Below are 13,801 nucleotides of genomic sequence, written 5' to 3' on the forward strand. Positions count from 1 at the left end.
CTGATTTTCTAGCCCCCCAACCCCCAGGCCACTCTTTCCTCCCTAGACACGTGCTTTGCTCATGGAGGTCTCTCTACTGGAAAGCTGCATCTCTCCTGGAAACTTCTATCGCTTCTTTGAGGTCTAGTTTAAATGTTACTTTCTCTTTGAAACCTTTCTCAGCCCTCTTAGGACGATTCATCCCTACTCATGTATAGATTGACTGCCTATCATGTGCCAGGCATGTTCTAGGATCTGGGGATCCATCAACAAGCAGAACAGATGAAAATCCCTACCCTCGTGGAATTCACCTTCCAATAGGAGGAAATTGGTATTATACAAGAAGGATAGACTTTTTAAAAAGGACATTATTTTCTAATAGCATACTCTAATAAGTGCTATAAACCAGGAGAGAAAAATAAGCATACTAAGAGTTGGGAGGGAAATTGCAATATTAAAATCGGGTGGTCTAAGAAAGCCCCACTGAGTAGATGACCTTTCAGCAAACACCTGAAGGAGCTGAGGAAGTGAGCTTGCAGTTGAAGAATGGCAAGATCCGTGTTTATTGCTAATATCTCAGTGTCTAGAGTTGGATTGTAAATTCTGCGAAGTGAGAAGCTTCTTCTTACAGGTTTGTACTGACAGTTTCCAAAATGGTCCCCGGCACCTTGCCGGCATTGAATAAAAATAATGTTTGAATTGAACTTAATACCTATAACATGCTCTGCTTATTCCTGTCCAGGTCCATTTGCCATTTTCAGATGACTTTTCTCAGGAGTATCATTACAAGCAGGCAACTGAGTGAAAGATGACAAACCTCAATTACCATAAAAGAAGCACACTCCACACTTTCAACATGCAGTGTAAAATAAACAGTTAACCGTCCTTGGTGTTGATATATTGAAACCTAAAGCAAAATTCTTGGCATTCTCCAACATATTTACAAGTGTGTAATAAAATGCAAAGGAAGTTTATTTCATTTGCGTGGCATTAATGTAAATGACCAGAAGTTTCATTACCCTTGAACTTCAGTGATTCACTTCAGCTCTGTATTAACAGAAAATCACTGTCAGTTCACTTTAAATGGATTCTATGAAGGTATTATAATTTCCCCCTTATACAAAAAACATCCTAAAATCTACATTTAAGTTACATTACTGGACCAATCAATGGCCACAATACTGTATTATCAAATACAGCAAATTTAAGTCAGTGAGGTCTTAATGACCTATACCATGTATAAGTTTCAATTAAAATAAATCAGAAGCTAGCAACCACTGGCAAAAACTTCCACACATACAAAACCCTCATAAAATGATTCATAAAAAAAGAACAAAGAAGGATTCATCCCTAATGAGATGACATCACTGATGAGTAAAATTATATCTACAACATCTGTTTCAATTACGCTGTTGGGGGGCCAGTCATGTTTTACAGTGTGGATGTATATGAGGTATTCACTTGGCAAGATGACCTCAACGGGAAAGCGGAGGGAACATGTTCAGGATGGGTTCTTCATATTTCAGAACTTACTTGCGGTTACAATTCCAAAGGAAGCCCAGGAACATCAGCTGAAACTATGCTTTAGTCATAATTAAAGCATTTAGTCTCCCTGTTAGAATGATAGACTATCCATAAACCCTAAGAGAAAAGGGGTGTTTGATGTATGATCCTCCTGTTACTCTCTGAAAGTAACTGTTTTGGTATGAACAGTATGGTTTTTATGTCTTTGAGGGTTTTTTTTGTCAATGCTCTGGGGCAATACATGAGGTCCTTTATACATGCCAATTTCAATTGATTAATAGTAGCTGGCCAGATCATCATACTGAGAAGAATGTAAGCCAAATAGGTGATCAGCAGGCAAGACTGCTGTGCTCAATTATTGATGTCTGCCATGGGCAAGGGTTAGTCTTTTCTCATATGCTGTTCTTGGCTTCAAAGAATGATAATACATCAGTTTGTGAATCAGGCGTGGTGGCGGAAGATAAATCTAGCTTGAGAACTGAAAATAAAGGGGAAACAACAGAGAGTGGGCAGTTTCCTGGTTCAGCTGTTTCCCCTCACTGGTACATTCTCCTTTGGCTAAAATCTTGGATTTATATCTTTTTTAACAGTGCAGGTAACTCATTCACATGAGAGTACACACTATCTACCTTTCAGGACATAAAAAAACAAGTAACAGGAGAAGGACAGTGTATCTGTCAGGGTTTGGACAGAAAAGCAGAATCCACTCCAGTCCACTCCAATTTCAGGCAGGACGAGACTTTATCCAGGCCTCCTCCGTAGTGGAACCCAAAATAGAAGGGAAGTCTTACACACACAGGGCCGTGGTGCCTCTGTGCTACCCCAAAACCCTGGTTGGAATGCACTGAGAAGGACTCAGATTGGAGATTGCCTGCCAGTTATTAATAAGGAAAAACTGAGTTGGGTGTGTGCAAGGGGTGTAGTGTTTTGTGTTATGAATCGAGGCTTTCAGATGGGTGTTACTGGGTGGGAAAGGGAGAGTGAAAACAGGTGAATTTAAAGCCTGGAGAGAATTGATGACCCCCATGTAAGCACAGGCTGCACATGGCAGCGTCCCAGCGGCACATGCTCCTGTGACCAGCAGCCCCTCCACCCGCAAGGTTTCCATCTCCATTCCCTAGGAGAAGCTTTGATTGTCTTGTTTTTGCTACCAGACTCTGTACAAGGATCTCCAGGGACATGCAGCACTTAGGAAATGACAACTAATGACAGCCACTGTCCCCTTTTTCTCTCTTACCCAAAACAGATATAAAAGTAAAAAACACAAAGAGTCGTTTTGGTTTACATTTACAGCACAACATTGTGTCATTAGCATAATCATTCAACTGTGATTAAATATGAAGTCATACTTCCTGTTCATGTTTCCTAATAATCACAGAGCTTAAAAATTGCCTTGTACATTATATTTTCATTAATTATCCAAGTACCTGAAGACCTCTAACCCATGATTCTTTTTTTTTCTGACAAATTGACCTCCACCTTCTTTTAAAACCGTGTTCCTGCATAGATTGAGCCCCTTTTCCCTCCCATCTTCCATCTATGTTTCTCTTATTGACTAGATAAAGGTGAGTTTCACCACAATCTCATCACTGAGGAATTGATCTTTAAGGTTCATAATTTTTTCTTTTAATTACATTTTTCATGGATTTGACACATCTGATTTAAAAATATATATAATCAGCATTTAACAATAGTTATGTTACTATATCTTGCTTTTAACAAACCAAGAAAAAAAACCCCTGAGATCATCAATAAATAGAGGAGGTGTCCTCACAAGTGCCATTTTCCAAAACAAAAGGCTAAATTTTTTTTTTTTTTTTTTTTTTTTTAGACAGAGTTTCACTCTTGCTACCCAGGTTGGAGTGCAATGGCGCGATCTCGGCTCACCGCAACCTCTGCTTCCTGGGTTCAGGCAATTCTCCTGCCTCAGCCTCCTGAGTAGCTGGGATTACAGGCACGCGCCACCATGCCCAGCTAATTTTTTGTATTTTTAGTAGAGGCAGGGTTTCACCATGTTGACCAGGATGGTCTCGATCTCTTGACCTCGTGATCCACCCGCCTCGGCCTCCCAAAGTGCTGGGATTACAGACTTGAGCCACCGGACCCGGCCAAGGCTAAAAATCTTATTTTAAAAAATGGTTTTGCTTTTTGGTATCAAACATTATCTGTGTTGAGACATTTAAATGTTTATTTCTAAACAATTAGCATTCAAGGTATTTCTGTAAGAGCCAAGGACAAGATAAGAAAAAGTAGTATTATAATTACTATTCAACATTATTCTAGAAGTTCTAGCCAACAAGATAACACAAGAAATAGATAAGAGTAGCATAATTGAAGAAAGAGAAGAATTAAAGCTACCGCTTACCTAGAAAATGCAAGACAAAAGCAACTCATACTATACTGTTTGACCTAACAGTAAACCATATTAAATAGTTAAAATAATATAAATCGTGGCTTTTGGTTTAAAAACATCAATTGTGAAACATATTATTTGGGAGGAACTGAAGGAGCAAAAAGAGAGGGATTTTAAAAAAGCAAATCTTCACCTAGAAAATCAATAAAGGTTGAAATACCAAGAAAGAGCAGTGTAATCACAATGTTTAGAAATAAGAAGCTGGCTGGGGACAGTGGCTCACACCTGTACTCCCAGCACTTTGGGAGGCTGAGGTGGGCAGATCACAAAGTCAGGAGTTAGAGACCAACCTGGCCAACATGATAAAAACCCCATCTCCATTAAAAACACAAAAATTAGACAGGCATGGTGGCGGGCGCCTAGTCCCAGCTACTTGGGAGGCTGAGGCAAGAGAATCACTTGAACCTGGGAGGTGGAGGTTGCAATGAGCCGAGATTACGCCACTGCACTCCATTCTGGGTGACAGAGCGAGACACCATCTCAAAAAGAAGAAGAAGAAGAAAAGAAAAAGAAATATGAAGAAAAATGCAACAAAAAAATTTAGTTGCCAAAGTGGCCTCTGTTGAAAGTGGATGGGGGGTGGGCTATGATAAAAACTGATTTTCTTCAACATAGGCCTTTTAGTGTTATTTGCTACGGATTTATTTAACCATGTTAAATATTTCTTGGATAAAAATATACCATGATTATTCACACAATGATTGTAGTTTTTCAAAATAATAGATCACATCCCCACACACTAAGATAAAAATGTCTAATACATTGTAAATTAAAAAAAAAATCATGTTGCAGAATTGTTCAAAGTGATGGAGATGCATTTTCTCTTTATATTTTATAAATTTAGACTTTGGAAAATTTACTACAATATGTACTATTACTATTTTGTAACTGAAGAATTTCTTAATCCAAGAACATCTGCTGAGCATATGCTAAAATTAATGAAAGTATACCATAAAGTGTCTAGAGCAAGGTAAACAAAAATCAGTTTCCTCCTGTATCTTCGGTAATCATTAGAACACTTAATGGAAAATTTTCCATTTACAATAGTGGCAAAAAGTATAAAATAGTAGCATTAAAACAAATAACAAAAGTACACATGCAGTAACATTTTATAAAAAGCTGCAAATAAAAATCTGTAAGTAGAGAGGTTAACCGTGTTCCTGGTTGGAAAACTCAACATTGTAAACACGTAAACTCTCCTAAAATGTATTTATATATTCAATGCAGACTGTAACAAATCCCCAAGAGAATTTTCTATGGAATTTGTCAAGTTGATTTTAAAATCCATCTGGAAGGGTAAATGTGCAAGATGAGCTAAAAAAAAAAAAAAAAAAAAAAAAATCCTGAAAAAGAAAAATGAGAAGAAACGTGTCCTACTAAATAGAAAGCATATTACAAATTTCAAGTAATTTTGAAAATGTGGCATTAGAGTAATAATAAATAACAAGATAAACGAAAATAGGAGAAAAGATAAGCCAACTGACATTCAAAAGATAGGATGGGCACATAAAAAGATCCTAAATTTTTATGAAAACAGAAAAAATAACAATAAGTAATGAGGGGCTTGTTGCCCAATTTGTTGAAGATTTATATTAATAACACCCAATGACAGGAGACCCATGAGAAAACCATGTTCTCCCATGCTACTGCTGTTAGCAACTTGTTTCACAGCCATTCTGGGAACAATTTGGTAGAATCTCTATATTTGAAAGGTGCTTAAATCTTGACCCAGTAAGCCTACATCTGAAACCCTGTCCTACAGATATATTAACATGCATGCCAAAAATACAGGCATACTTCATTTTACTGTGCTTTCCTTTACTGCGGTTTTCAGTTACTGCTTTTTCACAGATTGAAAGTCCGTGGCAAGCCTGCATCAAGCAAGTCTTACAATGCTACTTCTCGAACAGCATGTGCTCACTTTGTGTCTCTGTGTCATATTTTGGTAATATTTCAAACTTCACTGTATCTGCTATGGTGATCTGTAATCAGAGACCTTTGATATTACTCTTGTAGTTGTTTCAGGGTAACAAAGTGCTCCCACGTGATGGCCAACTCAATCAATAAATGTTGTGTGTTCTGACTGCTCCACCAACCTGTCGTTCCTCTGTCCCTCTTGCTCTTCTTAAGCCTCTCTATTTCCCTGAGACACAAAAATATCGAAATTGGGCCAATTAATAACCTTACAAGGATCTCTAAGTGTTCAAGTGAAAGGAAGAGCTGCATTTTTCTCACTTTAAGTCAAAAGCCCGAAATTATTAGACTTAGTGAAACAGTCATGTCAAAAGCCAAGATAGGTTAAGAACTAGGCCTCTGGTGCCAGACAGAAAAGATGTTAGTGCAAAGGCAAAGTTTTTAAAGGAAATGTAAAGTGCTGCTATGGTGAACACATGAATGATAGAAAACCAAATAGCCTTATTGCTGATACGGAGAAACTTTTAGTAGTCTAGAGGAAAGGTCCTAACAGCCACAATATACCCTTAACTCACAGCCTAATTCAGAGCAGGGTTGTAATTCTCTTCAATTCTAAGAAGGCTGACAGAGGTAAGGAAGCTGCAGAAAAAAACCTGAAGCTAGTAAATGTTGGTTCATGAAGTTTAAAAAAAGAAGCCATCACCAACACATAAAAGCGCAAGGTGAAGCAGCAAGCACTTGATGGAAAAGCTGCAACAAGTTATTCAGAAGATTTAAGATCATGGGTAAAGGCAGCTAAACTAAACAACAGATTTTCCGTGCAGATGAAACAGCCTTCTAATGGAAGAGGTTGCCTTCTTGGACTTTCATAGTTTGAAAGGAGAAGTCAGTGCCTGGGTTCAACGTTTCCACAGAAAAGCTGACTCTCTTGTTAGGGAGTAATGCAGCTGCTGACCTGAAGTTGAAGCTAATGCTCATTTGATCATTCTGGAAATCTTAGGGCTCTTAAGAGTTATACTAAATTGACTCTGTTTTCTTTAACTAGAACAACAAAGCCTGCATAACAGGACACCTCTTTACAACATGGCTTACTGAATATTTTTAAGCTCATTGTTGACCTACTTCTCGGAAAAAACAAAAAATCCTACCAAAATATTACCACTCATTGACAATACACCTGGTCATCCAAGAGCTCTGAGAGAGATGTACAAAGAGATGAATGTTGTTTTCATGCTTGGTAACACAACATCCTTTCTGCACCCCATGGATCAAGGAGTAATTTTGACTTTCAAGTCTTACTGAAGACATACATTTTGTAAGGCAGTAGCTTCCAAAGATAGTGATTCCTCTAATGGATCTGGACAAAGTAAATTGAAAACCTTTTGCAAGGAATTCACCATTCTAGATGTCATTAAGAAGATACATCATTCATGGAAGAAGGTCAAAATATCAACATAAACAAGAGTTTGGAAGAAACTGATTCCTATCCTCATGAATGACTTTGAGGGGTTCAAGACTTCAGTGAAGGAAGTAATTGCAGATATGGTCAAAACAGCAAGAGAACTAGCATTAGAAGTGGAGCTAGACTGGGTGTGGTGGCTCGTGCTTATAATCCCAGCACTTTGGTAGGCTGAGGCGAGGGGATCACCTAAGGTTCGCAGTTCGGGACAGGCATGGCCAACATGGTGAAACCCTGTCTCTACTAAAAATACAAAAATTAGCAACTGGGTGTGGTTGCACACACATGTAGTCCCAGCTACGCAGTAGGCTGAGGCAGGAGTGTTGCTTTAATCTGAGAAGCAGAGGTTGCAATGAGCCAAGACCATGCCACTGCACTCCAGCCAAGGTGACAGTGTGAAACTCTACCTCAAAAAAAAAAAAAAAAAAAAAAAAAAGAAAGAAAGAAAAAGGAATTGAGCTTGAAGTTGTAACTGAATGGCTACAATCTCATGATAAAATTTGAATGGATAAAGAGTTGCTTCTTATGAGTCAAGAAAGTGGTCTTTTGGGATGGAATCTAGCCCTGGTGAAGATGATGTGAACATTGTTAAAATGATAACAAAGGATTTAGAATATTCCGTAAATATTAGTTTCTGTAAATAATAGTTGATAAATCATGGCATGATTTACGAGGATTGGTTCCAATTTTGAAATAAGTCCTAGTGTGAATAAGATGCTAGCTATCACATAGCATCACATGCTACAGAGAAGTCTTTCATGAAAGGAAAAGTCCATTGATATGGCAGACTTCGTTGTTGTAGAATTTTAATAAATTATCACAGACAGCTAATGTTCAGCAAACACCATGCTGATCTGTCAGCAGCAACCAAGATCAGGCAAGACCCTCCTCTAGCGAAAAGATTATGACTCACTGAAGGTTCAGATGATCGTTAGCATTTTTTGACAAAAAAGGTATTTTTAATTAAGTTATATACATTTTTTCAGACAAAATGCCATTGCACATTTACTAGACTACAGTCCAATATAAACATAGCTTTTCTTTTCTTTTTATCCTGAGATGGCATCTTGCTCTGTCTCCCAGGCTGGAGTGCAGTGGCACAATCTCGGCTGACTGCAACCTCCACCCCCTGGGTTCAAGCTATTCTCCTACTTTAGCCTCCTAAGTAGCTGGGATTACAGGCGTGCACTACCACGCTCAGCTCATTTTTATATTTTTAGTAGAGACAGGGTGCGGCCATGTTGGCAAGCCTGGTCTTGAACTCCTGACCTCAAGTGATCTGCCCGCCTTGGCCTCTCAAAGCGTTGGGATTACAGTCATGAGCCACCATGCCCAGCCCAACATAACCTTTACATGCACCAGGAAACCAAAAAGTCATGTGACTTGCTTTAGGGCCATGGTTACTTTATTACAGTGGTCTGGAAGCAAACCCACCATATCCCCAAGTTTCACCTTTCTATGTACATTAAAATTTACTTACCAAAAAATCCTGAAAATTACCTGTCAATCATTATGGGCAAAATAATAGACTATTAACCATAAAATCAGTAGGGTAGAGTCTTATATATTGATATGGAAAGATCTCCAAAGTAATTTTAAAAGTGAAAAAAGCATATTGTAGATAAATACATCTAGTATGATACAAGCTATTTCTGATCTACATGTATGTGCATATGTATATAGATGCACAGGAGAAGGTTTGCAAAAATAGACATAGAATGTTTAACAAAGTTTCCTTCTGAAAAGGAAAATGAGATTGGGTAGAAGAATAAAAGCAGAAATTAACATTTTATTTTATATATTCTAGTATGAGTTTGAGATTTTTGCTTGGGAGGGCAGAAATTCTTGCATCCCATTTGTAGTTAGACATCACTTTTATAATGCAATTTTAAAAATATCTTAAACCAACCTACCAAAAAACAAAAGGCTATGGCAAGTATACTTTTATCATTTCATGTTTAACTTGGAATGTTAATTTTATCACCTGGACGTTTTTATAGGCAAAATAAAAAAGTAGTACAAAATTTGAAATTCTATGTTCAATTCTCAGTTTCACATCATTGCATCATCTTTTATTTTCTCTTTATTTACTGATATTTAAGATGTTTGTGAAGAAAGAGAATGGAAAGAGGAGACAGAAGAAGAAAATAAGGAAATTTTGAGTAATTCTAGAAGATACGTGGAAAGCCCAACTGTATTCTGCATAAAGTTGTTGGTCATCAGCGGGCACGGTCGCTCACACCTGTAATCCCAGCACTTTGGGAGGCTGAGGCAGGCAGATCACAAGGTCAGGAGTTTGAGACCAGCCTGGCCAACATAGTGAAACCCTGTCCCTACTAAAAATACAAAAATTAGCTGCACATGGTGGTGTGTACCTATAGTCCCAGCTACTCAGGAGGCTGAAGCAGGAGAATCACTTGAACCTGGGAGGTGGAGGCTGTGGTGAGCTGAGATCGCACCACTGCACTCCATCCTGGGCAACAGAGAGAGATTCTGTCTCAGAAAAAAAAAAAAAAAAAAAAAAAAGTTGCTAGTCATCTACCTCAGTGTGATAGAAAACATCAACATCCTTGAAAGCAACCCTTTTATTATCATAATAAAAATAATCAGGAATGTAAGTTGGCGAATGGAAAAAACCTAATAGCCTTCTTTGCACACAGAAAATGCAGACAGGACAAGGGGAATCTGTTCTGCCCTTGGCTTTTTCTTGGCCCCTTTTAGATTTTGTTGCAAAGCTGTTCCAGACCAGGCTTTGTCATTAAGTCTTCCTTATTATATACCAACGCCTTTTTGTAAAACTGCAAATAGCTACACGAGTTGTTAGATGTGATTATTACCAATTCCTGCAAATTACTTTTTAATGTCTTTCTTTCTTTTTCTAATCAACACCTCACTATTTAAAAAAGATGCGGGGGATTCAAATTAAACAACAACAATAACACCTTACCTAATGCCTAATACGTGCAAAATTCCAAACAATAAACTAAGGGAAAACAAGAGATGGATAACACACAGGCCTTATGCTACCTCTATAAACCCTAGCAATGCAATAGTCAGGAGCCAGATACGTAAGCAACCACTTTCATACCAGGCTGAATTCAATAAGGATTTTAATGACGGTGCAGCTCAGGGAGAACGGGAAAATTTCCAACCAGAAGGGCTCTAGAAGGCTTCATGAGGGAGGTGACATATCATTCAGACCTTGTAGAAATGGGGCAAAGGGTTATTGCAGGAAAGATGCATATGACAAAAAGCTTCAGGGTAAGCCTTGCCAGAAAGTTGGTGAGAAAGCTTGTTGGATAGGGAAAGGGCCAGGGGAAACGGTGTCAGATGTAATTTATGGAAATAAACCTGAAAAAGCAAGCTGGGACAAAAGTTATCAACAGCATCCCAGTAAATGTCCCACTCTTATTTGAAGATGCTATGGATTTTTTCTGGCTTGAGAGTTACTTCTTGTCTATGGGGGCTACATAATATAATGACTTTCTTGTACAACCCTGTATTTACAAAATTTCACATTTTGAATCAAATACTAAAGCTTTGTTATTCCCAATCACCTCATTTTTAATCTGATCGCAAAAAGAAAGGAGATCCCTCTTCAGATACGGAGGAATAGTGTGGCTTGCTGGGGCCACTAGGGGAGACTATTTCAGTCTTCATCTGCTTTCTAAAGCAGTTTCAGAAACTAGGGAGGGAAAGCAAGCTCTCTGAGATGGAGCTGAGGAGGAAGCGCCTGAAGCTTTCATAGCCCGCACGAAAGCAGAAACCGGCTGGAGGACGCACACTGTTCTCATGCACAGCATGTGAATGAAGTCATTTGGGGAACGTCTGGAAAATATTCTTATTTAAGACTCTCTTCTCAAAATACACATTGCAATAAACTGGTACAAATACATCCTATACACATCTTTTAAGTCAGAGGAAGACAAATTTACCAAATCAATTCATAATAAAAGTAAAAATTAAAACAAAACAAAACAAAACGGCTGGGCATGGTGGCTCACGCCTGTAATCATAGCACTTTGAGAGGCCGAGGTGGGCAGATCACCTGAGGTTGGGAGTTCAAGACCGCCCTGGCCAACATAATGAAACCCTGTCTCTACTAAAAATAGAAAAATTAGCCAGGCATGGTGGCGTGTGCCTGCGGTCTCAGCTACTCAGGAGGCCAAGGTGGGAGGATCGCTTGAACCCAGAAGGCAGAGATTGCAGTGAATCGAGATCACACCACTGCACTTCAGCCTGGGCGACGGAGTGAGACCCAGTCTCAATAAAAACAAAACCACACACACACACACACACACACACACACATTGAAAGCAATAAAATACTTCTTAAATGTGAAAAAAAAGACAACTTTTTTGTTATTTGCTTACATATGCAGCCTAGGAGAAAAAAATACACAGAAGGTTTAAAACACTATTGAATTAATTTCTAAGACTGTTACAGGAAAAAAAAAAAAGCTAACTACTGTCTTACTCGATTTTGAAAAGACTGTCCCCAGAGACATCTCCTTCCTTGAAAGATAATATCACATAAAGGATTATCTTGGCAGAAATTATGTCTGTTGACATTTCAGGGGCTCCAGTTGTGGAAATGGTTTAGTGGCTGGTTGAAGGGACAGTTTCCTAGAGCAGTGAGAAGTCACCTTCTCATTTCATAGGCATCAATCTTGACCATGGAGTTGATCAGTGAAATGTACACAGTAGGAATTCCACAAGCACTTGTGGGTAGCCTGGTCTTCATTCATCTCCTATCCCTTTCTAAAACCCCATTCTTTATCTCTTATTATTATAAAAATACTTAATTCACAATCACAATTTGTATAAGGTACAGAAAATATTCAAGGAAAGAAATAAAACTCATCTACCATCATACCATGTAGATATAACAAGTTTTCATTAGATATTTCTCCCTGTTTCCCCCATATTATTGCAACACTTTCAAAATATTCATTGATAGGATACCTCACAGGATTTATTTGACTGACGTCTATGAAAAGGAAAGACATCTGTCTATGCAAAATGCAAAAAGCAGCACCCTGTAGAATCATATGAACTACATTAAACTATGTTTGTAGAATCAGTTGCTTAAATTTTAAGTCTAAATGTAATAAATGCAATACAGTAGAGAATACAATGAAAACATTCTTTTAAGGGAAAAATCTTCATTATCAGAAACATGTTCCACTGTAACAGAGCAAGTGCCCATTCTAGTTAAACAAGGTTGAGTGATTCCTCACTTGTTTCTTTACAATCTTGGGACACCATAAAGAAATTGCTTCCTAGGTAAATTTTATAAAGGTTACAGCAGGCCAAACACAGAGAACAAAGGAAAAAAAAATAACAGTCAAAGCAGCAGCAAAAAGCAACATAATATAATTCTACCAGCAGATGCTTGCTTGGTGCTCTTTTACTGTTTGTAGGATTTAGAATTTTTTTTTTTTTATGATTACAGAAAGACCTCCAAAAACCTAGACACTTTATGCTTCTGAATTTGATATACCTAACAAATGTATATTCAATTTTCAACAAATTCTGCAAATATCCAATTTAATCTCGAGAGATTAGAAAGAAATCCCAGTTAAATTTACATATGGTGTTCAGTGTTTCTAGCTTTGTGTTTTTATTTATTTTCATTATATGGAGATTAATATTTGGTGGATATTAGCATGCATTTTCACTTAAAAAAGAGTCCTTCAACACGACTGGCATACTTCGGTGTGTAACATATTAACATTTTTCCATGAAAGGATCAGAAACAGACACAGCTTTGGGCATTGCTGAGAAACTAGTCTGATGGAGGAAATCTCTCTGCAAAGTAGCCAGACCTTAAAAGTATCGGGACAAGTTTGACCCACTCAGAAGATGGCTTATAGTATATTTATCTCTGCTAGTCTCCTGGAGTTATAATGATTACTGTCAGCGGGGATGCCCTTTCCTCTGACAGAGCTAACACTGCTGAGTACAAATTAAAGCAAAATCAGATTTTTTAGTCTCTGAAAGTGTAGCGGAAATGGGGGAGGGGCAGAATCTTTCCTTCCTTATCTCCCTTCTCACTGTTTCAAGTTTGTCAAGGAAATCCGACACCAGAAAATTTAAACTGAGATGATACAGGCTGAATGGGGAAGGTTTTATTGTTGAGGGAAGGTGGAATGAGACAATACTGAGAAAGTGCCAGCGGTCCTTGAGATTTCTCTAACCACTGCAAAGACAAAGAACTCTAGTCCTTCTCAGCTTCAGTTTGTTCTTAAAGCTTAATCTGTTAGAAATAAAAATGTGACATTCTGTTACAAATTTTCAAAAAACTAAAAGGAAAATATCTTAAAAAAAAAAAAAAAGGAATTTTACATGTAAAAAACTCAGATAAATGGATTATTGTCATGATCATAGAAAATATAGAAAATATATACGTGTGTGTGTGCGCACACGCATACGTGTGCACATGTTTTTTAAATGGAGTTCCGCTCTTGTTGTCCAGGCTGGAGTGCAATGGTGTGATCTCAGCCACAGCAA

At 38.0% G+C, this 13,801-nt stretch overlaps 1 protein-coding gene across 1 annotated transcript in view; it reads right to left on the bottom strand.

Annotated features, from left to right (window-relative positions):
• The window catches only part of SAMD5 (sterile alpha motif domain containing 5), a 443,554-nt gene that overhangs the window by 277,119 nt on the left and 152,634 nt on the right, over positions 1–13,801 (bottom strand). The gene's annotated exons all lie outside the window — the stretch shown is intronic.

The sequence above is a fragment of the Saimiri boliviensis genome, chromosome 4 (genome assembly GCF_048565385.1).
Source record: "Saimiri boliviensis isolate mSaiBol1 chromosome 4, mSaiBol1.pri, whole genome shotgun sequence".
NCBI classification, from domain to species: Eukaryota; Metazoa; Chordata; class Mammalia; order Primates; family Cebidae; genus Saimiri; species Saimiri boliviensis.